Source organism: Protopterus annectens, chromosome 1.part2 (genome assembly GCF_019279795.1).
Source record: "Protopterus annectens isolate FY-2018-M chromosome 1.part2, PAN1.0, whole genome shotgun sequence".
In the NCBI taxonomy this organism is placed as follows: domain Eukaryota; kingdom Metazoa; phylum Chordata; order Ceratodontiformes; family Protopteridae; genus Protopterus; species Protopterus annectens.
In genome coordinates, this window is record NC_056727.1 from 1,015,744,430 (window position 1) to 1,015,770,683 (window position 26,254).

Consider the following 26,254-nt stretch of genomic DNA (forward strand, 5'->3'; position numbering starts at 1 on the left):
GACTCCTGAGCACCCCACCTCTGCACCCTAAATTGGGGATCTTCCCCTTTAATGGCAGACATGACTAATCCCGAAAGTAGAGCAATGGCAAATAATGATTTTCCGCCAATTCCTGTTATCCCGTTTACCGGTAGTGCACAAACCCGAGCAATGATACCAACCATGTTTGTGTGATGTTAAGCTGAGAACAATGGTGCCAAACATGGAGGAAAGAATTTTTCTTTCTATATTGGACACTTGACACTTAAGAACCTAGAATCCCTGCTGTCTCAGACACAAGCCAGTACATCTGGCACTGAGAACATCTGCACAAACACCACACCTCTAACACCACTGACACTTGTACAGTACATTCCTATATATGTGGAGGTTCTCAACAAAAACATACCTAAACAAAAGAGACCTCTGAAGCAAAAGCATACATGCACATAACGACCCACTGCACAAAGCACTGCACAAAGTATATATGCCTGTGTCTCACAGCCTCTAAGGTCCAGCCACAAACCCAACATACTAATCATAGGAGACTCTATTGTGAGACACACAGATGTGCCCCTCATCAGTCTAGACAAGGGGAAAGTCACGATAAGTTGCTTTTCAGGTGCTAGAATCTGCCATATCATTCACGCACTCAGGTCTCTCATAAACAGGTACTGTTATGACTATGTCATAGTCCATGTTGGTGTGAATGACTTGAGATGTATTTCGCTGGACTAAATGAAGAGAGTCATAATTTAGCTCACTGAATATGTGTCCCAGACAGGTATGTCCCTAGCCTTAAGCAGCATCTTACTGTCACCCAGGATGATGCCTCATTACAAACAGGAACAGAAGAAAACAGACTGGTATTAAAAAACAGTTTTATTTTTTATGGGGGAGAATTTTTTCATCAAATTAAGGGCGTAGCTATGAGGGCAAATTGTGCCCCCACATATGCCAATATATTTTTAGCTTGGTGGGAGAAAAAATATGTTCTTAGTTCTGTATATAGTAACTGTTGGTCCCATTATTAGAGATTTTTAGATGAAATAGCTATTTTTTGGATTGACAAAGTGGAGAAGTTACATGAATTTCTGAAGTATTTGGACACCACTAGCCCCTTTTTGGAATTTACCAGTTCTATAAACATTGACAGACTTGATTTTTTGGACGTGAGTCTAATTAAAACTGTGGAGGGCATTAAGTCTAAAATATTTCGTAAAGATACGTTTTCAAATTCTTATCTTCATTTTTCGAGTGCCCACCCCTATATACAGAAAAAAAACATTTACAAAGGTCAGTTAATTCAAGCATCCAGGATGACTTCCCAGGATGCAGATTTTTTATTGGAGTGTGATTTTATTGAAAGCTTATTTATTCAAAGGGGTTACCCAAGCGATTTACTGGTGGACAGTCGTACCTACGTAAGCAATTTACGTCATATTAGGTACTACCCATTGTTGGGTAAAGGACTGGAAACAAATCAACATGTATCAAGCGAAGTCAACCCCTCGGCTTACTCTAAAGCTCTTACCTTAGATTTTAATTTGGACTCCAGAATGGTAGTGGACATATTAACAAAGGAATGGAATAGGTTTACTTCATTGACGGATCTTAAAGGTATTGACAAGGGACCTCTGAAGATCAGTTACAAGAGGGGAAAATTTTGAAGGACCTCTTGGAGTGTGGGAGTAAACTGAAGCCTGCTCACACCACTAAGACAAAAGGTACATTTAAATGTGGAGCATGCACACAGTGCAATTTTATTTCTAACACAAATCAGGTATTTTTAAAAAGTAGGAATAAATGGGTGTATGGCAAAAGTTTTAGTAATTGCAACTCTAGTGGGTTAGTATATTTAGTTGTGTGTAAGACCTGTGAAGCCTTTTATGTGGGCAAGACTGAAAGAAAGTTGAAAAGACGTATATATGAGCATATGTACGATGTTAAGAAATGTAATGCTAAAAATGCTCTGTATAAACATTCTTTGGACTGCCCAAAGGCAAGTTTTGAGTTTTTTGTTCTAGAGGTTGCTATTCATGATGTGAGGGGGGGGGGTGCATGGGAGACTATAATTGAATATAGGGAACTATTGTGGCAGATTACCCTAGATGCAAGCAGGACCCCTGGGTTAAATGAGAACATTTCAATAGCACCTCTATTAAAACTCAGGTCTGCTAAGCTATAAAGTACTTTGGAAGTAAATATATTTATTTATATTTTTATATACACATACTTTTTTTACATATACATACTTTTTACAAAAGTATAAACATGTACTTTTATTACTTTTATCAGTTTTTTAACAAGTTTATATTAACACACTACTGAGATATTTTATTGTTATAATATGAGTGATTGCATGAATAGCTTCTAGTTTTTTATCATTGTTAAAGTTTGTAATTAGCATGTTTTGACACTAGGTGACAGCATTTCGATTTACTTTTGAATGTATTTTTGAATGTCTTTTTAAATTTTATACTGTTATTTTATTGGTTATTTTATGATTAGGGGAGCTATTTAATGGGCCTTAGCTATGTAATTTATTATTCTGATGAAGTTCTTGTGAACGAAAACGCATTTGGAGTGTTATCAGCGTTTTGATGTTTTGCTTATCTTCTATTTGTGCCATTAAACCTTGAAGAAATTGTGGACCTGAGTGCTTCCAGCCTGTTTTCTTCTGTTCTTGGTAGTTACTGTGGCTGGAATCCCTGTTTTTTACTACTCATTACAAACAGAAAATGATTGACTTTAACAATTGGCTTAGTTTCCGGTGTCATTCCAAGGGGATCCAGTATCTGACAACCTTGGAGGACATGACTGACAGACCATGATTCTTTGCCAGAAATGGCCTTTATCTGTCTCCCCTGGGCTTCAGGCTTCTGGCAAAGGCTTTTGCCTCCCCCATAGTGCCTTTTTTAGGTAAAATCATGAGGACAAAATTACCAATGTGAAAAATTCTTCTTAAAATTTGAAGGTCATGCTGCTAAACACTAGAATTCTTAACATGAAACTGCACTCATTGAAAGCATTCCTCACCCTGGAAGATGCTGATGTTTGTGCAGTCACTGAAACCTAGTTCAAAGCTGCGGACAGCACCCCAGCTTTACCAGGTTACTTGTCCTACCATACTTTCAGACCCCAAATAAAAGGCTACAAAGCCAAAGGAGGTGGAGTTTCAATATTTATCAAAGATATACACACCTCCAGGCTGGACAAACAGTATGACACACAGGAGACACTCCAGGTGCATTTAACTATTGACAAAACACATATTCAAATTATAGCTAGCTACAGACCCCCAGTCATGACTCAGGAGGCCCACTCCACCTATCTGGACTTACTTGAATCCATCAAGTTTCAACCTTCTACCTTGATCCTGGGAGACTTTAACTACCCAGTCATAGAGTGGAAGACCTATTCTAGCTCAAACACAAATGCCCAGAAATTCCTCATATTTGTCAGTGACAATGCATTGGATCTGCTGGTTGACACCCCCACAAGAGGTGAAAATATCCTGGACCTGGTACTATCCAATATGAGTAGCCACTGTAGCACCCCTACAGTGTCATCCTCCATTCGTAAGATCTGACCATAAAGCAATCACTTTCAAAGTCACCATCTCCCCTGACCACCCCCCCCCCTCCTTGCCAGGGTCGAACAAAAAAAACTTTTCCAAAGCTGACTACAACTTCCTGAGAGCAAGTATAAGCAGTTTCACAGCCACCATCCCTTCAGTTGAATCAAGCACTAATGTCTAAGCCTACACCAAAAAACTATATGTGCACCTATATAGCTGCATGGACTCAGCAATACCTGATAGGACCAAATCATCTTCCTCAAGGAAGAGTAAACCTGTCTGGTGTACAGCAGCAATAAACAGACTCTATAATAAAAGGAAAAAAATTGCTGTCCAGGACCACAAAGGAGCAGGTGCCAAGTTGGAAGCAATCTCTTCTTTGTCTGAACAAGCAAATAAGGTCACTGGTGAAATCCACTAAGGCTAACTTCGAGTCCAAGTTGACCGCATCCACTAAGGACAATTACAAGGCTTTCTTTGCATACATCCACAATTTCAAAGGTAACTCCCAAATCTGGTCTGAATTGGTGGTCAAGTATACCACATACACAAATGTCATAGATATAGCCAATCTGCTGACAGACAAGCTCCGTGAAAACTTCACCCCCCTGTCCCCCCATCAGTAAACCAGGAACTCCCCATCACCTGGCACCTCCCCTCATCACCAGGGAGCAGGTTATTAATGCCCTCTCAAAAGCAAAAAAATACAGCCTCCATTGGACCCAACAACATCCTTGGCTGTGTCCTACATGAACTCAGGCAAGAGCTCTAAGCACACTAGGCACACTATTTAACCAAAACCTTTGCACCGGCTTCACCCCAGCAGAATAGAGGGCAGCCACTGTCATTCCTCTGCACAAAGGTGTAGCACCCACTGACCCAGGGAATTATAGGCCTATCAGCCTAACTAGCCTGGTCTGCAAGGCCATGGAATTCATTATTATGGACCTTATAAACAAGGACATTGGCAACCTCCAAACACTTGATCCCACACAGTTTGGTTTTGTCAAAGGAAGATCATGCCTGTTAAACTCTGTTGTCTTCTTTGAAACCATCGCCAAACCCATGGATGAGAGCAAAACAATGCACACCGCCTACCTTGACCTAGCCAAAACCTTCAACATCATTCCCCACTGAGACATAATAGATAAACTCTCCTAGCTAGACATCAACCCATATGCTACCTGATGGGTAGCCAACTAGCTCACTGATAGAACTCAGTCAGTTAAAATAGGGGAAGCCTCCTCTAGTAGTAGATCTGTAACAAGTGGCATACCTCAAGGATTAGTCTTGGAGCCTCTACTGTTTAGGATATACTTTTCTGAGGTGCAAGCCAAAACCAGGGATCTGTGGCTCACCAAGTCTGCAGATGACTGCAAGCTGGGCATTGTCATAATTTCTTCTAGTGATATGAGCATCCTCCAAGAGGGTCTTAATGAAACTAATGACTGTTGCCAGAAGCATGGCCTCAAACTGAATGCCAAGAAATGCATCATTATCCATTTTGGGGAAAATGGTGTCCCCCACTAATTATCATATTAATAACAACATACTAAGCATTCAATCAGTCATGAGCAACTTGGGCACCAAGGTTGATAGCAACCTGACTTTTGACCACCATGTTGCCTCCATTGTACGAAAGGCTTTTTACATAGCCTACCTTATAAGTAAGGGTATTTCATCCAGGAACAAGGAGGTCATAACATCCCTGTACTCCTCCCGTATCAGACCTATTATCGAGTACAATTCCCCCTTTGGCATGTACCTTGCCAAGCACATGCAGCAGTTGGAGAGAGCACAGAGGTTCCTGACCAAGAAAATCCAGGGTCTCAAACACCTATCCAATACAGATAGGCTAAAAGCCCTGTCCCTCTACTCAGTCTTATACAGACTGCTCAGAGCTGACCTGTGTCTGGCATACAAGGCTGTCTCAGACTCAGCCTTGATGGAGTTGCTGCATATCCGTAAGTCAAACTCCACTCATACAACCCACACGCAAAGTCTCAACCTGGTCTATTACATTAATAGAACTTGTTGGTGGGATAGCTTTGTGTCCCAATGACTCCCCCATCTGTGGAATAGACTTGCTCTCCATGTCAAGCAAAGTACCTCACTAGCCCTCTTTAAGAGAAATCTGGACAACTGGATGGGAAACAAAAATATGCCCCTGGGATCTCACCTGTGTCCCTGCTGGACAGGGAAAACAGGTGCTGACTTTGTGGGAACATGGGTGAAATTATTAGCTAGGCTTATAAGGGCCTCCAGGCCTATTGTCCTATGAACCTATAAGTTTGAGGGGTGTCTGCTGTTGTAATTGTTAGGTGATCTAACTTTGCAGACATGCACTGGGGGCATAAATTGCATGACCTGACACATGTTTGGTTGGACTTTATACACTAATAATATTGATTTTTATGTGGGATTCAAATCTATGTATAAGGGACAAAACATTTTCTTCCACAGCAGTAATCCTCCATCTTTGCTACAGAAGAAATGCTTCTCAGACATAGTCACGAATCATTCAAAAATACATACGACAGTTTGAGGTGTTAGCAATGTATGTGTGTGTCCTGACAAGGTCATTCTATAGAGATTAATTTGTGTATGTGTCTTATTTAGGTGTGAAGGCCATCCAAATCCAGATAGCAGAATTATACTTACAGAAACGTAGACAGTATACCCTCAGTCATACATTTTAACCTTCAAAACACAGTAAAGATGGCTTATCCCTCATACATATAATCCATATCATCTTCACTATTTATGATTATATGTAATATGATATAAGTAAGATTGAATGTAATGTGAAATGGAATAACAGTAAAAATGTCTGGAATTTCTTGTATTAGAACGCAAGACCGTGTGTATGTCAGTCTTACATGTACATCTGTTGACATAGGACCATTAAAATAACACTTGTATATTTTCTATTTTCTTGTTCATTACTATAAGCTGAATTGCAACAACAGTAACTATATGTTGCAGTTTCTGTATAAGAACCAAAGACCATCTGTATTATAGCCCTATGCTTATACTTGCTGCACAGAAATATTTAAATGACAGTTGCATAATTTCTTATTCTTTCTTAAGTTGTGTGTGTTAACCTCCACACAATACTGCTTAGCATGTTTAAGCAGTGCGCAACAGAATTAATAGACTGCATCTGTTTTAAATTGTTGACTGACTGTGTTCTGTCTGCAGGTATTTGATGGCTGCAGGTGTTGGAGAAGCTTGCTAACCGCCACTCAACATCTCTTAGCGGCATTGCATGATAGAAAGCAAAAACTGCAACAATGTATTCTTCCCGAACTTTACACTGTCTATGCCCTGTCTGCAGTTTTTCTGTCTGCTTCCTGTGTTGGCCAGTAGTCCATGTCTGCATGCTGCTAAGCACTGTACAATCAAGATAAGCACAGCTAAACCTAACATTCATTATGTTTCTCTGTTTGTCTTGTTTGTGCTAAGCAGTGCACTGCTCAAACACTGGCATTTAAAAATAAAAATAAAAAATAAGAAAAACACACAAAAGGGAAAATTAGGTGAAATGAAGAAAATAAATTTATTAAATAAACAACACTACAAAATGTATGCTGGTACACGTGAAATATTTTTAAACATGTCTGTATTTGAACTCTCACTGCAATGGACCTTCAAAACACAATAAGGGTGGCTTATCCTTTTTGCCACACAAACAGCTTTGCAGCAGAGAACTAAAATCATTGTGCATACAACCAACTGCAACATCATCCACAGTGTTAACTAAACGCATTACAGTTGTTTGTACACTTATTAATTTCAGAAGTAGTGCACTGAGTGATCACACAACCATTTCTGACTATTGCTTGTTTGCATAAATGCAGCTCTGTCTTATCTCTCTGTGTTTGTTGCCCATTTCTTGTCGTATCTGACCAATAATCTGAGACTTGCAGTCTGTAAGGTATTCTGTATCATTTGTCCTTAAAATGTGTGGGTATATTAAATGGTAGTAATATACAGTTGTCAAGACATGAAGGGGAGGTTAGATGTTACTGAACAGAAACTGTGAAATGTGTGCTGCTTACTTACATTTAAAACCTTGATACAATTACTTCTACACTTTGTAAGTCTATCCTGGCTGACACACCCATTGGCGGTAGTGGAGTCTGAATTGCTTTTTTGTTTTCTTTCTTCTTACCAGTAATCATTCACAGTTGCAATCCATTAGTAACAAACACTGAGGGATGCCTGCACTATGTTTACATCTGATACGCTGAGCTAAGTATTTGCGATTCAGCAATTCAAATGAGTTCACACCTCAGTTGTATCTTCACAGTGCTCACATCCCTGAATGTGCACTATAAAAAGGGAGCCATGTAACTATGGAACTTGAAGGTGAGGAGATTTGTTTATGTGGATAACACAGAAGGAAATATTACTTTGGTATCTAACTGCACAGAAGACCACTGATCTTGATAAGGTGTGCTTGCATTTTTCAGTTATATCCTGCATATGTTGAAATGCAAGTAAGAAAAATCTGTTAATATGTATATGCATTAGCAAATGCTACTCTGATCTGTATGCATTTTCTTACAAGTGTACTGATGCCATAGGCATGTTTGTGAGGACATTTTACTTTCTCGGATGCACAGCCTTATTAACTGTCACCACAAGTGCTGATGTTACAACCATTTTTCTCTGTACAGTCTTCCTTTGTAATTTTCATGAAATGTAAATGTTCTATATTGTCAATGACACAGGGGTGTTAGCATTCTAGGATGGAACACACACACACACACACACACACACATACTTCTAAGGGAGTGATGGCCACAGGCAGACATGAATGGCAATTGCTTAAAATTGGAGGTTCTGTGATATATCTGTACACATGTTTCAGAGACAGTTTACTTGATCACATTTTTAGCATTTCACTGATAGTTTATTAGCAAAATGTATCATTTTCCTGTTATTTTTGGGTTGGGGGAGCAAAGTGCATTTCTGTCTTGGCACATTCAAGATTTGCTATTGTTACTCTCCTTGTTTTGGATCCAGTCTTGCTTTGTGTGTAATTGTAATATGTTTCAACCACACAATTCCTTTTTTTTATATTTGAATATCTTGACTGTTTTATGTTCCTCCAGTGGGTAATAGTGAAATACTTTTACCCTTTATATGTTATATCTAAGCAGGACTTTTATTTATGTGACACTTATGTGATTTATCCTTCTTTTGTGTTTTATGTCACTTAGGACTATGGCACCCAGGTGTCCCAATCTCCGAACCCCCCTTCAGTGACCCACAAAATTAAGTCATCATGGAAGCATTTAGGTGTCATGGTGCATTTCTGCTTGAAAAGAGATGTAGGGATATGTCTGGCTAAATGCAGATTTGACAGCAGATAGTTATTTATGTGGACGCAGTCGGTGAGCAGAACAGGACATATGATCAGTTGCTCCATAGGGCCACTGACATTATTTCATCAGCTAGGAAGAGAGCAGCTGCGGTAGCCCATGAACAGATGGCTACCCGGTGGGGGGCTGATACAGAGCCACCATTGACACCAAATGAAGATTTTCTGTCCCACTGTCAGGTATCCAGAGAGCTCAGTGGAAAGTGCACAACAGTATGTCATTGATGTTGGTGCTGCTGTTTCAGGGAGGACAGGTATGTGCCAGGAGGAGCTTCCAGGTAGGCTTTTATCTCAGTTGTTAAATACTTTTTGTATAGTAAAATATTGATAAAATACTTAAGTTATGTTTAACATTACATTTGTTTGGGGTGGAGAATGTTGTAGGTTGATATAGTTAACAGCACATACCAGTTGATTATACATGGTCTTGGGGTGGATGTGTCATCCAAGTTCTTGTTAAAAGTATCATTAATGTACATCTAAAAGGCAAAAAGTTTTAACCACCTGTGTTACCGTTCATTCTGATGATGGTTTTCTTACCTTTTGCTTAACTTCTTCCAGGACCATCAAGCATAGGGAGCCTACAATCATCTGCACATGGTAAGCCAAACATTTTTATGTCAGTACTGATGAGCAGCTCAAAGAAATAATTAGTTTGTGATGTGGGTGTCAGGATTGTTGTGTGCACTGCTGTACTGTCTGTAAATAGTGGCACCACTGTTAGTCTGTTAGCATGTATTGCACTATAGTAGTGTAGGTATTAATTTTTATCCTGTGTTTTACTGATAATTATCACAGGTCATCCTGACAGTGGAAGTGTGGGACTCATATCACCTGATGTCAGAGTATTAGCAAACTCTAATGATGATGATGGTGGCCAAAAATAGGCACAGATGGGAGGTTCAGAGGTTGAATCTAACACTGAGGTTGACATTCAGCCATCCCTGTAATTCCATCGGACACAGCCAGTAGGCCTAAGCCAACCCATTCCAGTTGAGCTCTCACATATCGTACAGGTGGAGGTTGAGACACTCAATCAGGGCAGTGTGGTTACTGTAGCTTCAGTGTGCCTGTGGACTCCAGCAGTAGCCAAAGTGTGCATGAGGTGCAACACAGGAGGGCTGGGGTCTATATCAGATGACCAAAAGCTTACAAGTCCAAAGCTCACAACTTTGAACTGCAAACCTCGAAAGCTGACAACATTGAACGTACAAAAAAAAATACTAACTACCCAAAAAGAAAAATGCTCTATGCAGAGTGGCAAGCCCCCCCCTGCACTCCCCACACCCCCTGATACTTAAATATACCAACTCTGAGATCGCACTATAGTGCAGTAAAGGGAAATCTTCTCTTACTGCACTCTATGGCAATCTCTGTTCTGCGGTTTGATGTTGTCAGCTTTCGGGGTTTGAAGTTCGAGGTTGTAAGCTTCGGACGTATCAGCCTTCGATGCTCCAATATAAACCCAGAGGGTTGTTAGGGGTGCTTGGAGAAGGCCTGCTGTCCATCCTTCACCTGCTCCAGATTTGTCTTTCTGTACCACTCTGTGAATATTTATGGGCATCATGGAGGTGCAGGCACATTCCAATTGGTCCTCCAGAGAAATGTTTAGGATTGCAGATGTGGCAGAGGCTGACATGTGTGACTGCCTCCACCATTGTTGCCGATTCCATGGATTGGATGAATGACACATTGGAACAGGTGGTGTCTTTGATGGAATGTTTGCTGGGAAGGGGATGGCATCCATGTGGGTGTAAGTCAGCCATATCATTTGATGTTAGCTGATGTGGCCATGCCCAATCACGCTCTCATAGTGGCACTACTTTCACTGCTCCATCAGTGGTTGATGTGTCCACACCCAGACATGCCAGGCCATGGGCCGGGATGTCCTCTTGACAGGAGTTCATTCAGCAGACATCAGTCACATTCAGGTAGCAGCAGTGCATCTGATCATGGGTGTGGATGTGCCAGTGCAACTCTTGGCAGAGCCAGTTCTTGTGGTTGGGTACGACAATGATGATCTGCCACCTCTACCTTACATGGCTCACACCTGTCTGACATACCAAGGTGTAGAGCTAGCACAGAGCTTGGCTGTGTTCCTGCAGGCACTCACACACCAATTTCACCTGAAGGGCCCATATAGACAGACACACAACAGCTACATGATTCAGCTGTGAAGCTTAAAGCTCATTCTGTCTTGCTGGCCATTTGTTATTTTATCTGAATGTCTGCTTGCTTCTGTTTCTTACTCATACGCACACACTTACTTTTTATGTCAGCTTAGGCTTCCTGCCCCCCCCCCCACACACACACACACACAAAACATCCTGTGCAAGTGATGATAAATGTCCCATAACATTATTTTCTATCTTTTGGGTTTAGGGATACATAAGATTTGTGTCTGACGTTCGGGGTGCATAGCTGTCTTAGTGCTTTGTATATCTGCCTTTGTGATATTGTTTCTCTAATTGTAATTTTTGACATATTTTGGTCTTAGAAAGTTAGACAGTTGATAGTATCAAAACATTTTTTGACATCAGTATTTTTAATAATCTTCTGAGGGTTGTGAATTCTGAAACTGAAATTTGCATCTTATTACTTTGTAACTTTACTCTTTAATGATTTTCCAGTACAAAAGTATGAAGCCAAACTGAGGACATTTAGTGACCATCAGTACTTTTGAAAGGTGTGAATGTGTGAATCTCTAATGCCTGAGGCCTATTACTTGATAAAGGACACATGTATTCACATAAGCTCTGCTGTCACATGTTAAAGTCATTGCTGTACAAATCACCCACCTTTTACTTACATTACCAAATAACAACATGCAAGGATATGTCATTCATTCATATTATTACACAATTCTATTTTAACACTCTAGGTTCAAGACTCATCATGTAAATCCAGCAGTTTCTAAAGTTTTAGTTCAGGGCTGAATCTGTCTGATATTGGGAGTACACAGCCATTAATTACATGGGTAGGTAAAGACTGTGAGCAATGTCTGGCATGAATGTTACTATACGTATGTGCATAGGATGAAGGTTTTAACCCTTTAAGTGGCAAGTGAGTGTGCTATGCATTGCCTTTTAGCAAATGCAAAGACATATTGAGAATGCCTACATCTACCTACACCCACAGCAGCTGCTGGTTCCTCCTCTGACTCCTCACCTGTGTGTGGCTGCAGTGTCCTTGCAATTGGTGGTGGGATGTGTGCCCCTTCCTCTTGTTGATCCTGCTAAAGCTGCTTTCTCGGGATGATGTTGTGAAGCATGGCACAGATGGTGAAGATTTCAGTACATGTACTTTGATTGTACTTCAGGGCTCCCCCAGATGTATCTAGGCACCGGAACCGTGACTTCAGCAACCCAAACACATGCTCCTTGATATTTCTGGTTTGAGCATGTACCTCATTATTGTGTTCTTCAGTGGGTGTATTTCTGATGGGCATCATCAGCCACAGTTCCAGTGCATAACCTGCATCCCCCAATAAATTACCCTGTGGGATATCACTCCTTGTGAACATTTGATACAGTTGGGAGGCATGCCAGATATGTGAGTCGTGGTAACTGTCTGCATTGCTAGGACACACATTCTAGATCATTCCCTTAGCATTATCCATATTTGGCAGTTAATAGAGTGGAACTCCTTTCTATTTATGTAGAGCCTTCTATATTCCCTGGATGGTGCCTTCTTTTCTATATGTGTACAATCTGTGTCACCCAGTACTTCAGGATAGAGTGCTACAGGGTAGAACCTCTGCATGTTTGTGCCTCTGTCCTCAGGAGTACAGGGCAAATATATGTTGTCACTGGCATATTGGAGCATAGCATTCAGGAAATGATGGAGGATCCTGGATGCTGATGCCTATGACACCACCAGCATGTCCCCTGTTGGTCTCTAACTGGTTCCTGTAGCTAAAATTCTAAATGTTACACATACATTTGTCTTCACTGTTATGTGTTCCACTTGGTTTGCCCTGGACCTAAGTTCTGGATGATAGAGGTTGCAGAGTTCATGTAGTGTGTCTCTATCTTTGAAAACTGTTCTCCTTATTAGCCATGATCTATTAGCAGCAGCAGTAGCATAGATTTCAGCTTGTTGCACATACACATAAATTAAAGCAACAGCAACCCCTAACATTCTTTCTTTGTATACTGCTTTCCATGGCTGTATTCCAGTAGGTTTTGGAATTTGCAGGGAAAACTAGCACTGAATCTGTATGGTTGCTTTATAGCTTGATGAATAACTCCTCCATTTTGGATTGCTTGATTATTATACAATTCAGCTGCTTATACTGCAATTAGTATGCCATGGTGATTACCATGGCTGCAAGGCTCTACACATCATGTAGAGCTACTTACTGAATACAGAACAGTGCACTGCATAGTCTTAGTGGACTGTGTAGAGCTTATTGAATCTGCCCAAATATTTATTATTTTTTAAAATTCCCTAATATTGTTATTTAATGTCTGTACATTCTTTAAGCTGGACGCTTCATAGTCTCATCTTTTTTTTATTTTTTTGAATTATTCATTAGCTGATTCAGTTACATGCCAGTTTTACTGGGTTATAAATTTGTTGTTTTAATATTTGTGTTTCTGATGAAGTTTCTTTATTCAGGTATGAAAGAACTCAACTGTTTAATAAATTTCTTGATTCCTACAAGGACTTTCAGTTGGTTGGGTTTGCTTTGAATTTACAGGTTTTTTTAGTTATCCACAAGGATTTCTTTTTTATGTTCCTGAAAGCTCTGCTTAGAGAGAGCAAGTTGACCCTCTTATGTGGTGATGACTTAGATATGGAAATTGGTATGACAATGACTGCTGAGTATCTGTGCAGGAGGTACCAGGTTAGTAATACATTGCTATATTATTTGTTGCACTGCATGTCAGGTAGGATTCATTCAGCAAATGTCTTCTACATATATTTCCTCCCAGTACTTCTGGTCTGCAGCTGCAGCATCCTGCACAATGAAGGATATATGTGTCCATATAGTATGCACAGATTGTGTCATTTACTAGTATGCCTGCTGTCCATGGCGATGACAGGTTCTGGATGAAAAGTGGTTGATCACAAGGTCTGTTGCATTTATGCTTTCACAGTTTGTGCTGGTGGATGATCCAGTGCAGTGAGATAGCACATGCCTGAACTTAGCAGGTCACTTGTGGCTGATAATTACAACAAGCATATGGCACAGTTTGATGACACAGTGACACTGTCAACAGCAACAACACTGTAGGGCTTACAAAAGTACTCTCCATACAAGAAGCTTGAGGAGGGACAAACTAAACATACAGACTCATTAGTGTTTTACAGATGTCTTGTAACTGTGGGTCTCACTAAAACTACACATGACAGCACAGCTTAGATAGGATCTGTGGGGTGCAGTGCCTTATGTGTGCCTACAGCCCACAGAGAGACATGGGATGCTGCACAGCACTACCATGACTCCAGGCCTGCCCATGATCTGGATACAGTACTTGGTGTTAATCATGGATGTGCAGAATAGCAATCCAGGCACAGGCAGCTGCTGCCCGCAACATCATGGAGGTGGTGAATATTCTATGTGGCATATGAAATGATGTACATGCCTGCATGACCCATAAGATGACAGGTAATATAGGGACAAGGACCAAAAGGTGCTGTTCTAGTCACTGCTGGCATAAATTGTCACCACCAATGCATCCATGATGCAGATGCTAACCACCATCTGGTGACTATCTGCAGGCCATGCTCTCTGTGGTAGGGAAAGGGTTCAGATGTGAAGTGGCTGGTCACAAGCCAGACATACCTGGGTTATACAGATCATTCCTTAAACAGTGTAATTGTTTGCTCTGGCCATAGAGACCACCAAACTTGGACATGGTTAGTCTCAAATATATGGCCATTGATGCTCCATTTACTCCACATCTGGTACACTAAGCCAGGTTGCATGCTCTTACTCCTGGAGTTCTAAACCATCAATATGCCTGTGAACAGAAGGAACACTGTACCCACTTATGAACATTTTCTGAGTCATAAACGCCATACATGTGTTAGCTCCTGAGTTAGTACACCCCATCAGGATACACTCCCTTACTTTCATAGTTCTATGCCATCTTTTTCATGGACTGTACTGAGCCCCAAGTTAAAAGGCCAACACAAAACTTATCACCAATGTTTGGAAATGTCAACTCTGTCTTGCCTCTGGAAGATGTGGACCTGATGCCCCACAGATTACTGGCAGAATGTGTGGTTATCTCATGCAACTTTAATGAACCTATCCCCTAACTTACACACGCACTGCAATCATCCAGGCAGACAGTCTCACACACACACACACACACACACACGCACACACACACACACACACACACACACACGCACACACACGCACACACACGCACACACACGCACACACACACACACACACACACACACACACACACACACACACAAGCGTGCACAAGCACACATACAGTCACCTGAGACTACACTTCCATCAACATACACTCAAACATACAACCACACACATACAAAAATGCACACAATCCTGACTATTACCTGTCAGGTAAACTACACAGCATTAAACTCTAATGCAGTCTTATCAATTGAGAGTAATATAAGAATGTGAACTTTAGACTGGGTTAATTGGGAGAGCCAACTTACACAGCCAAGAGATTCTCTGAACCACTTTGCTGTGTAAATGCCTCACTACAGGTACTTCTCAGGGAAAGTAGATAGCTAATTAGCATATGCCTCTCCCCTGGAATGCCTCCTTAGCATTTAGCAATACTGTTGAGACAGCCCACAGTGGTGATCCAAGAGACTGTGTGTTCCATCAGGGTGAAGGGCCTGACTTTGAATCAGAATGTACTACTGCCAGGGGGGAAGGGCCAAGTTAGAGCTTGCCATTGACAATAGCCCTTTTTGAATTCCAGGAAAGGAAACAAAGCCAGTAAAAACTATCACATTTGTCAGTAATAATGTTACTCTTAATTTGTGCAAAATGTCATTTTTAAACACTGAAAATAAGTTTTCAATGCACATTGAAAATAAATAAATTCTCGGAATATAGACAGCTTTCAATTAGCTTTTGTTGAAAAGAGACAGAAAACTGACTTATTGTGAAAGCACCGTACAACATTTGTCAAAACATGCCCTCACTTTCTGCAGCCTTCATTACTTCTATTCCATAACTACAGCACAATATTTTAAAGGGGATACTAGGTTGAATAAGGAGAAAGTAACAGTCAGCTGCCTATTGGGTGCCAGGAACTGCCACATAACGCACACAGGTATGACCTTAGCCCTGAGCGGCATCCTACCATCATCCAGAATGATACCACAGTACAAGCAGAAAATGATTGATTTCAACAATTGGCTAAGTTTCTGGTGTCATTCTAAGGGGATCCAGTATCTGTCTCCCTGGGATGACATGATTGGCAGACCTCTATGCTTTGCCAGAGATGGCCTGCATCTGTTAACCCTGGGCTTCCAGATACTGGCCAAGGCTCTTGCGACCCCTATAGTGCCTTTTTTAGGTGGTTTTCCAAAGACCAAATTACCACAGTAACAGCTACAAACATATGCAATCTGAGGGTCATGCTGCTCAATGCTAGAAGTTTAAATCTCAAAATGCACTCGCTCGAAGCACTCCTTAAAATGGCAAACATCGACATTTGTGCTCTAACAGAGCTACCAAGTCTGATGCCCTACCTATTCTGAATGAGCTCATGGCTTAACCATCACCATCAATGCCTTGACTCTCCATGGTCCTCATAATCACTTTGACAAAGAAGCCTGCTCCATTGGATTACCCCAGTGATCCTGGAAGACAAAACTGCCTGTTTCTCAATGTAGAACCTCACATCAAGTTGTCTCCCAAGCCAAGGAACATAATAAGTGCTCCCCACTCCAGGGAAGCACCGCATGCCTACCTTTATCCTTTTGATCCATCTTAGATCTCATTAACCGCACAAGCACTCTTGTCCATGATACTGACATCCCACCATCTTAAATCCCCCAAAAATTCACTACTCCGAAAAGCTCTGACATACATAAAAACTAATAATATTGCCCATAACACATAATCAAAATAGCAGAATGCGATACAATGAAAACCTTTCAATAATAAAGGTAAAAAATGCTTGCCTAATCCATAAACTAAACAATCTCCCACCCCTTGAACATCTTCAAAGTAAACTGATTCTGTGCAACATCCTTAACACCAGCCAATTTTGACACAGTCCCCAAGGCTGACAAGTGTACTTCCATTGTTCTAAATTCCACCTACAAAGCAAGTATATAGCAACTAGCTGAAATGACCACTGTCTCTCTTTTACTGGTAACCCCATCACAAAACTCATAAGAGTTCTAATAGCTGGACCATATGAACATCTGCTTAACTCTGTTCAAGACTGTTGCACCAACTAACTTGCCATGCAAACCAACTACCTGTACTACCATGGGCACTAATGTTTGACTCATCTGTGCTCCAGGTGCCAACCTGCAAAACCTGTGGAGCTGAAGACAGGATAAACTGACAGCCAAAGCATTGTAATGACCTGGAATATGCTTAACTGTAAAGGAAAAAATATTTTTTTTAATTAATAGAAAACAATTATCCTTATCAGGTCTTGAACAAGCCTAAATGTTGCTATTTTATTTGCCAAGACCTGTATCACAGCTAAGTAATCAGAGTGGAAAAACACTTTTTTTGTTCTTCAAATCTTCCTGCCATACTACTATAGCTGCCCAAATTGGCATATGTTCCAAAAAGGTGATGTCCCTTTTCCACTCCTCAGGCCATTCACCTGGCCATCTTTCCACAAACTAGCTACCCCTGAAGTAAGCAGCCATTACCAGTCCTCCTGACCTCTCAGTGAAAAGATCCAAATCTATCAAAGCCATCCCCTCCTCTTGCCAGAAAAATACTCAATTAAATTGCTGATAAACACTATGCAAATGGAAATATCCTCCTTAACTTGCTTGACCACATTTACTCAATGGTGCTTGCATCATACACCAATCAGACAGTATTATCTCCAAAGAACTTGTAAATATCCACCCTGGACCAGTCACTTAACATGAAAAATTAAACAGTCCTAGTAGCTCTATCATTTCCTTAGCTCTAACTTTGTCCTTAGTAGCCAACCCCTCCACCTTACCTCTCAGCTTATCTTCTTTTTGCAAGGGGAGATCTAATCCCTTACGACTATGAATCTGCTTCCAGGTCAAATAATATCAGAACCTTAGTCAGTCTCACTTGCTTGCTCACTGACAGTAGAACCCCCTGGTCAGCACAAAGCTGCACAATCATCCTCATACCTTCCTCAACTTCCTTTCTACTATTGCCCACCAACAAGAAATCGCCTAAGTAATGAACCACATGTTAGATCCTTGCTCTCTGCTGCCATACCCAATGCAAAGTCTGCTAAATTTTTAAAGGGTGGCACAAACCACTGCACAGCCCATGGGCATGGCCTTATCAAAGTAAAACTTACCCTGCAATTTCATGCCTAAAATGGGCCAGTCTTGATTCATATTGGAATCAACCTAAATGGAGACCATGTGTCTAACTTAGCCAGCCACAGACTGCCAAATGCTGAAATAACCTTCATTACCTCTTCCAAGAAAGTGTAATACACACTGGCATCCTCTCTATAAATGTGATAAATTACTCTGAGAGATTGCCAGATGGGGACTAAACCCAGAGGAGGCACTCAAAAAGTCAAAAAGGAGGAGAAATTGAAAGGACCTAAAACCCTTCCAGCTATTACCTCTTTGTTCAACAATTCCTGAGCTACATCTTCTCCTCCTTTAACTGATTTCAGATTACCACAAACATTATTTAAATCTTCAACCTTTGACTTAATAGGGAACCCACTAAAAATCCCTGCCACTGCCTAGCTCCTGCTCCACCCTCCTATTCTGGCAGCTTACCTTAAGAGGAGAATGCCTTGGTGGCCCAGCCAGGTCATCCATGGCAAGGTAATGATGCCCAGTTCCCCTTTGGACCACTTTGGCCTCTTTCCACTAGTTCTCTACAACCCTTCAACCTAAAAGTTTCCACCCCCAAGAAAACCTGAGGAGTCCTTCCTTTAGCATTTGACTGCCCCATGTAGCCCCCCTACAGTGGGAACACACTGTGGTCATCTGCAAGTGGTTTTAACTACATTTAGCTGAATTAAAAGCCCAACATGACCTAGTCTTAACCACCACCCTTTCAGCTGCCTCTTAACTGGCCCTCCATGTGTTGTGATGTCTGCATTCCCAAGACAATGATTTGTCCACTGCCTTAGAGAAACACTGGACATAACAAAGTCATGTGTTTTCCTCTAGAGCCACTGGGCTTCTACAGTGTTTAGAAAATATGCTAGCCATGGAATATTTGTTGTGGCTACTTCTCTAATATGATCACCATCAAAGAAACAAAGTCCAGTACCCAGTTATTCCAAGTCCTGGGTTTGTACTTGCCCCTTTCTTACTTAATGTTACCAATGCCACCGTAAGATCCTTGACCACAGGGGCCTCCATCTCCACAACATTCTGTGCTCCATCCTCCACATAAATACAATCAAAGACATTCATGAAGTCCCCCTGCCAATTTCTTTCCTTTATGGCCAACAGTATGTGTATGTGTTGATAAAAATGGCTTTATCCTTGGGGTCTCCTTTGTGGGATGCTTACAGGCCCATCCCCTCACTTACCCCTCCTACATTGTCCATCATTTCAGCATCAAAAATTCCTGGAAGGAAATGGAATTATCTGCCCCCCCCCCCAGCAAACTCCTGATGTCCTGGTCCAACCTGGGGGGCTCTTGTGACTCAAGCTGGTTAACAGGTGCTTCTCCCTCTTGATTCCCTGACCCTAGCAGAGCTTGTAACTTAGTCCTATTTTGCATGCTAAGATCCTTTACCAGATTCAGCACTTTATCATCAGACCTTATATTATCCTCTTGCCCCCTTCCCTAAATGTGCAACACATTCATTACCTGGCACCCACTGAAGTTATTCTGATGCTGGTGTAACAACATGGTCTGCCATTTTTCTGGTCCTTCTGTTTTTTTATGCTGGGGTTCCTGTCAATGGCTGCTCTAACGTGCTTGTTCTTAGTCAAATATGCTGCATCTCTGAGTTCATGGCCTCATGCTCTGGCTGTGATTGAGTCTGAATCCTCTGGAATAAAAACTCCACTGGGGCAACAATCTCTTGCCTTCTCTGGGTTAACTCTTTTGTCATGCTGATAACAGTAGATGTTTACAACCAAAGTCCAACACTTGGGATCCTGCTGATCACTTCAGATATTGCAAACATTAGCTCAGACCCAAATCAAAGCTAAAGTACCAAAGTTGTTGTTCACTCGCATTCCTAGCCTTATATATTTATCAACTTATCACCCACCCCATACACTCTAATTAACCCTTCCCCAGTTACTGTAACCTATTAAAGTCCTCCCCTCTGACTCAGTCCCCCTTCCCTCCTCTTGCTTCCTCCTAATGGCACTGCAGTGCCCAGCAACACATGTGCCTGCTACCAAACACCATTGGTAGTTGTATCTCTGTTTTAAGATATTTTGCATAATTATGATCCATATACATATTTGCATGTTAAATAGACAAACAAATGTAAATATCTGAAAAGCAATGCTATTTAACATCAACTATCAATACAGTTTTCCAGCACTATGTGGGCTTTCATTTGATACTACCGAATACCATGTAAATATCTTTTGGTTGAAGTTATTAATTCAATTATTAACATATGGTATATATTAATAATATTTCTGAACAATAACTTTTTTCTGCTTTGAAGTAACTCATTTGTCTAAGGAGCCATTACTGAGTTATATGGTGGCTGGGCATTGGAAATGCTATTCTACAATACTTCCAGGAAGACAATGCCTGAGATAGTTACAGGAATATTTTGTTTATGCAAATATTTTGTAAATAAGAACACGTATTTGCAGAATGGAGTCAGGTTGACAGTCCTTCTGGCAACTTTTCTAGCAATTGGTAAGTATTCATTTGATACAACAAAGAGCCTTGTAAACTTCTTCTGAATCAAATTATTAACATAAATTTAGGTATAGCACATATTCATAACTGACAAAAATTAAACTTTTTTGCTCAGTGATCATTGCATTTGGGTTAGCAGGTATTTCTGACTGTATGCTGAGCTGTTCTGTGACATACTGTTATACCATTTCAGTATGTAGACACTGCCTGAGATAGTTGCAATTGTGTGCAAAGCTCATTGCTAATGGAGTCACCTATACTAAGCCATAAGATATAGCAAACGTACTGGCCAACAAATTCCGCTCCAACTTTACCTCTCTCCCCCTCAACCTTTCTTCAGGAAATATAACTCCCCTTGATATCACTAGGGAACAGGTCCTTAATGCTCTCACTAAGGCCAAGAACACTGCATCAAAAGGCCCAGACAATATCAAAGGATACCTTCTACATAGCATGAAATATGACCTACAAGGCCTTCTGGAATTGCTATTTAACTGTAGACCCCAAAGAGGCATTTGCCTCATGAATGGAGAACTGCATCAGTCATCTCTCTACACAATGGCAGGCCATCTACAGACCCTGCAAACTACAGACCCATAAGCCTGTCTATTCTCTTATGCAAAACCATGGAAAGAATTATCATAGAAATGATCAATAATGATACAGACAGTGGATCCAACCCAGTTTGGTTTTGTCAAGGGCAGATCATGCCTACTCAGCCTGATGGACTTCTTTAAGAAGGTTACCAAAGCAATGGTTGAGGACAAAATGGTTTACACTGCCTACCTTGACCTGGCCAAGGTATTTGATACAATACCCAACCCTGGCATTATTAACAAGATCAAGAATTTAGGTATAAACCTTTATGCCATCCAGTGGATAGCCAGCTGGTTCACAGACAGGACCCAAGAAGGGTTTACTATTATTTGTGCGAACGACATTCTATCGGCTGCAATGTGCTGAAAAACAGAATGTCAAATGCACAAGCACTTTTGCACCAGATAGTCGACTCCACTTATGTGAATGCACAACTGTATTTGCATAAGTGGAAATCGGCTATCTGCATGGAGATCGCGGTACAGTGGGGAGTGGAAATTCATCCACATCCCTACTCTAGTGCGATCTCGGAGTTAGAATATATAAGTAGGGAGGGTGTGGGGGGCTTTGCCCCCCACGTGGGGGGGGGTGCCCTGCAAAAATGTAATAGCTATATAGGAGTTTGATTTACATCAGCTCCTATACGGCTATCACGTGGTGGTTTCGACAACAATGTCGAGTCAAATGCGTCGAGCATTTGGTTTGACATTGTGAAAGGGATTTTTTTTGCTTTCGGTATTACCATTCGTTTATTTGAATGGAAAATATTTTTCTGTTCAAATAAACAATAGTAAACCCCCAGGAAGTTAGAACTGAGAAGCCTACCTCTAAAAAGAGGCCAATTATTAGCAGAGTCCCTCAGGGATCAGTCCTGGGACTGCTCCTTTTTTGCATTTACTTCTCTGAAGTCAAGGACAATGTCAATGGCCTCTGTTTGACTAAATTTGCAGATGGTTATAAATTAGGAGTGGTCATAGAATCCTCCACAGACACAAATATTCTCCAGGAAGGGCTGACACAGACAAATAACTGGTGTCAGAGCCATGGATTAAAACTAAATGCCAAGAAATGCATAATAGTATCCTTCAGGACATCAGTCACTCCTTGTAACTATCATATGGACATCACACCCCTAAGAGCCGATCCAGATGTCAGGGACTTGGGGACACACATAGATAGCAATTTAGCCTTTCACCATCATGTGTCCCCAGTAATGAGGCAATCATTCTATGTTGTACAACTTATAAGCAAAAGGTATAGCATCTGAAGTAATTTTCCCACTGTATTTGGCATTCATTTTGAGTTCAGTGCCCCTTTGGTATGTACCGAACCAGGTATATCCAACAATTGGAACATCCACAGAGGTTTCTCTAAGCTCTTCTCACTAAAAGAAGACAGGGAGTAAGTAACATGTTCTTTGATGACTGCATCAAGGCCCTATTCCTTTATTCTATCTCCTAAGGTTGTTGAGGGGAGATCTATGCCTGGCATACAAGGTATTGTCCGGTCCTACCTTGATGGACCTCCTCCATATCTAAAAAAATAACAGCACCATAATTACATGTTTTAAAGACTTAAACCTTTATTATGATATAAATAAGACCTGCTGGAGATAAAGGTATATATCCCAGAGACCACACCTTCTCTGGAAAAGGCTCTCTATCCATGCGAAGCAAAGTTCCTCCCTAACCAAATTCAAGTGAAACTTGGACAGTTGGATGGAGAACAGGAAATTAATTCCTGCTTTGACACCTGTGTTTCTTAGTGGGCACAGACAGCTTTTAAATATTTAATCTCTCAGGCCTGTTTGTAAATGTTTCATTTCCCAAGCCCTTCTTACACTTATCAAGGGTACCAGAACTTGTCAGAGATTTGGGATGCATGGCTAGGCTTAAAAAGGCCCTCATGGTCTTTAGCGTAGTACTCACCAAATAACCTACAAACCTGTATTCAAATATAAAAAATAGCATTTTTACTGCTAAATAAGTATAAATATCTGCAAAGTGGTGGCAATTAAATACAGGCAGCAGTGAGAAGATTCTCAGTTTTTCATGTAAGCATTCATATGATAGCATGAACTTCCATATAAAATCCTTCTAGGGCAAACTAGTAATGCAAGCAGTGATGTTGCTCATTTTTGTAATTACAAATTAAACCAAATCACCATATCTCAGTTACTGATCATTTAATTTTGTCTCAAGATATTCTGTATTTTTTTTTTTGTTGACTAGATCTAAGAAATGCTGTTCCACAATGCTTTTGAGTGGGCACTGCCTAAAACAATAACATAAATATGATATGCATGCATAAAACACAAATATTTACAAAGGGTGATAGAGACTAGCTCTCAGATTTTATGGTCTCTCTCTATCACACACACACACACACGCATGCACGCACACACACACACACACACACACACACACACACACACACACACACACACACACACACACACACACACACACACACACACACACACAGTAAAGGTAGAGTTGTTATATAGATAGATGAATGGTGAGACTACATGGACATCATGGACATCGTCTTCCTTGTCTACCCCCTTATCAGAAATCAGAATTATGATTTCCTCATTACAGACACCTGCATCTAACATGTTTGTAAAGTTTGCTGCATAGGAACTATGTAAATTGAATTTGTTTTAAAGGCTGACCAGAAGAAAAAGCAGCACAGATATCCTTTAAGTCAACTGGTTAAGAAACATCTGTGTAGCAGTAACAACCTGTTATACGTGGAGCTATTCAGAAAATTGTTGAGGTGATACACTACTGTCTATCCACAAAAAATAATTAAAATGGAATATTGCAACTAAAATGCTGATAATGATGGCTTATATAGTGGGATCAACTAGGTAACTGCCTCTTTTTCAGAAATCATACAGGAGATCAACCTCTTTGACAGGACAAAAGTTAAGTAGCTGAAATTAATGTGTATTTTTACAGTTGGTTAAACTCATTTTTTCAGTATAAACCTTTTTCTTAATTAATCTACACATACATCAAGATCTCTAGCTGCCCTGTCCCTGTATGTGTAGATAAAGTTTAATGATTTTAATTTTATATTTTGAAATGAGGAACACAGGGATGTGTAGACATCAGTCAGATGAGGGAGTGAATTGTAATAATGCTGGATGCCTGGTATAGAAGAGTACAGAAATGGCATTTCTTCTTTTTAATTTGTCTAAATGTTTTGGGTTTCTAATAATGTGATATGAATGGACCCCATTCCAGGATATAATTAGAATTTATGAAATGAGTATTGCTTCAGTTAGCCAAGCTTGCTCTTCTCAGCATCCACAAATGTACCCAGTATTACCTCCTGCTGAAGAACATATGCATTTACATGTCTTGTTAGCATATTTAAGTGCATCTAAATTTTCTTTTTATTTTATTAGTCATTTTGCTCCTACTACTGTTCAAACTGTGTGGGAATCATTATCCCATGTTGATCTTGTTTTTGCTTACAAATGTTGGTATTTTATGACTTGTATCTTTCAGTATGTAAGCGACTACAATCACAAAACAGTTATGATAGTCAGTGGAGGCTATAGTGCTCATTTGGACAATGAGTTAACTTTTACTGATCAGATTTCATCTTTTGCCTAAATTTCACTTAATCACTGAAAACTAACAGGGTCACAAATTTTAGATTGTAGAGTAATTTGATGATTAACGTTTATGCCCTTATTCTGTATGGTCTGGTTTAATATATTGCCTTGCATTGGATCAGGATGCCACCTTTGGGTGAATTTTATTGGCTCTACTTTGTGTAAAATGTAAATTCATGATTGCAGTGCTTCAAGATATGTCCAAAATATGCCTTTTCTGCTAACAGGATGTACCCTGTGATGACAATTGTCCATAAGTGTAAATTGACTATCTTAATGGAGATTGTGGTACAGTGGGGAGTGGAAATTCATCCACATCCCCACTGTAGTGTGATCTCGGAGTTAAAATATATAAGTAGGGGGGGGTGAGGGGTGCAGGGGGGCTTGCCCCCTGCAAAATTGTGATAGCTGTATAGGAGTTTGATTTACATCAGCTCCTACACAGCTATCATGTGGTGGTTTCGACAACAATGTCGAGTCAAATGTGTCGAGCATTTGGTTCGACATTGTGAACGTTTTTTTTTTTTTACTTTCAGTATTACCATTCGTTTATTTGAATGGAAAATGTTTTTCCGTTCGAATAAACAATAGTAAACCGTGTGTGTGTGTGTGTGTGTGTGTGTGTGTGTGTGTGTATGTGTGTGTGTGTATATATATATATATATATATATATATATATATATATATATATATATATATATATATATATATGTATGTACATATATATGTATGTATACACACACACACACACACACACACACACATATATACATATATATATATATATATATATATATATATATATATATATGGAGAGAGAGAGAGAGAGATAAAATGCTACATTCAAATAGATTCAAGGTATGGAACAATCATTAAAGCAAGCTGTCAATATTACAAGCAGTAAATATGAGAAAAATTCATGTTCTTGTGAATGCTGTGACCTAAAATGAATCAATAAATGAATCTTCTAGCCTAAAATGTCAAATTTCATGATGAAAAGCTTATGTTTTTCCAATGCTTACAAGTCCAAATTTAAGATTTAATAGTAGTTTACCTCAAAATGGCTATGTGTGATTATTCAAA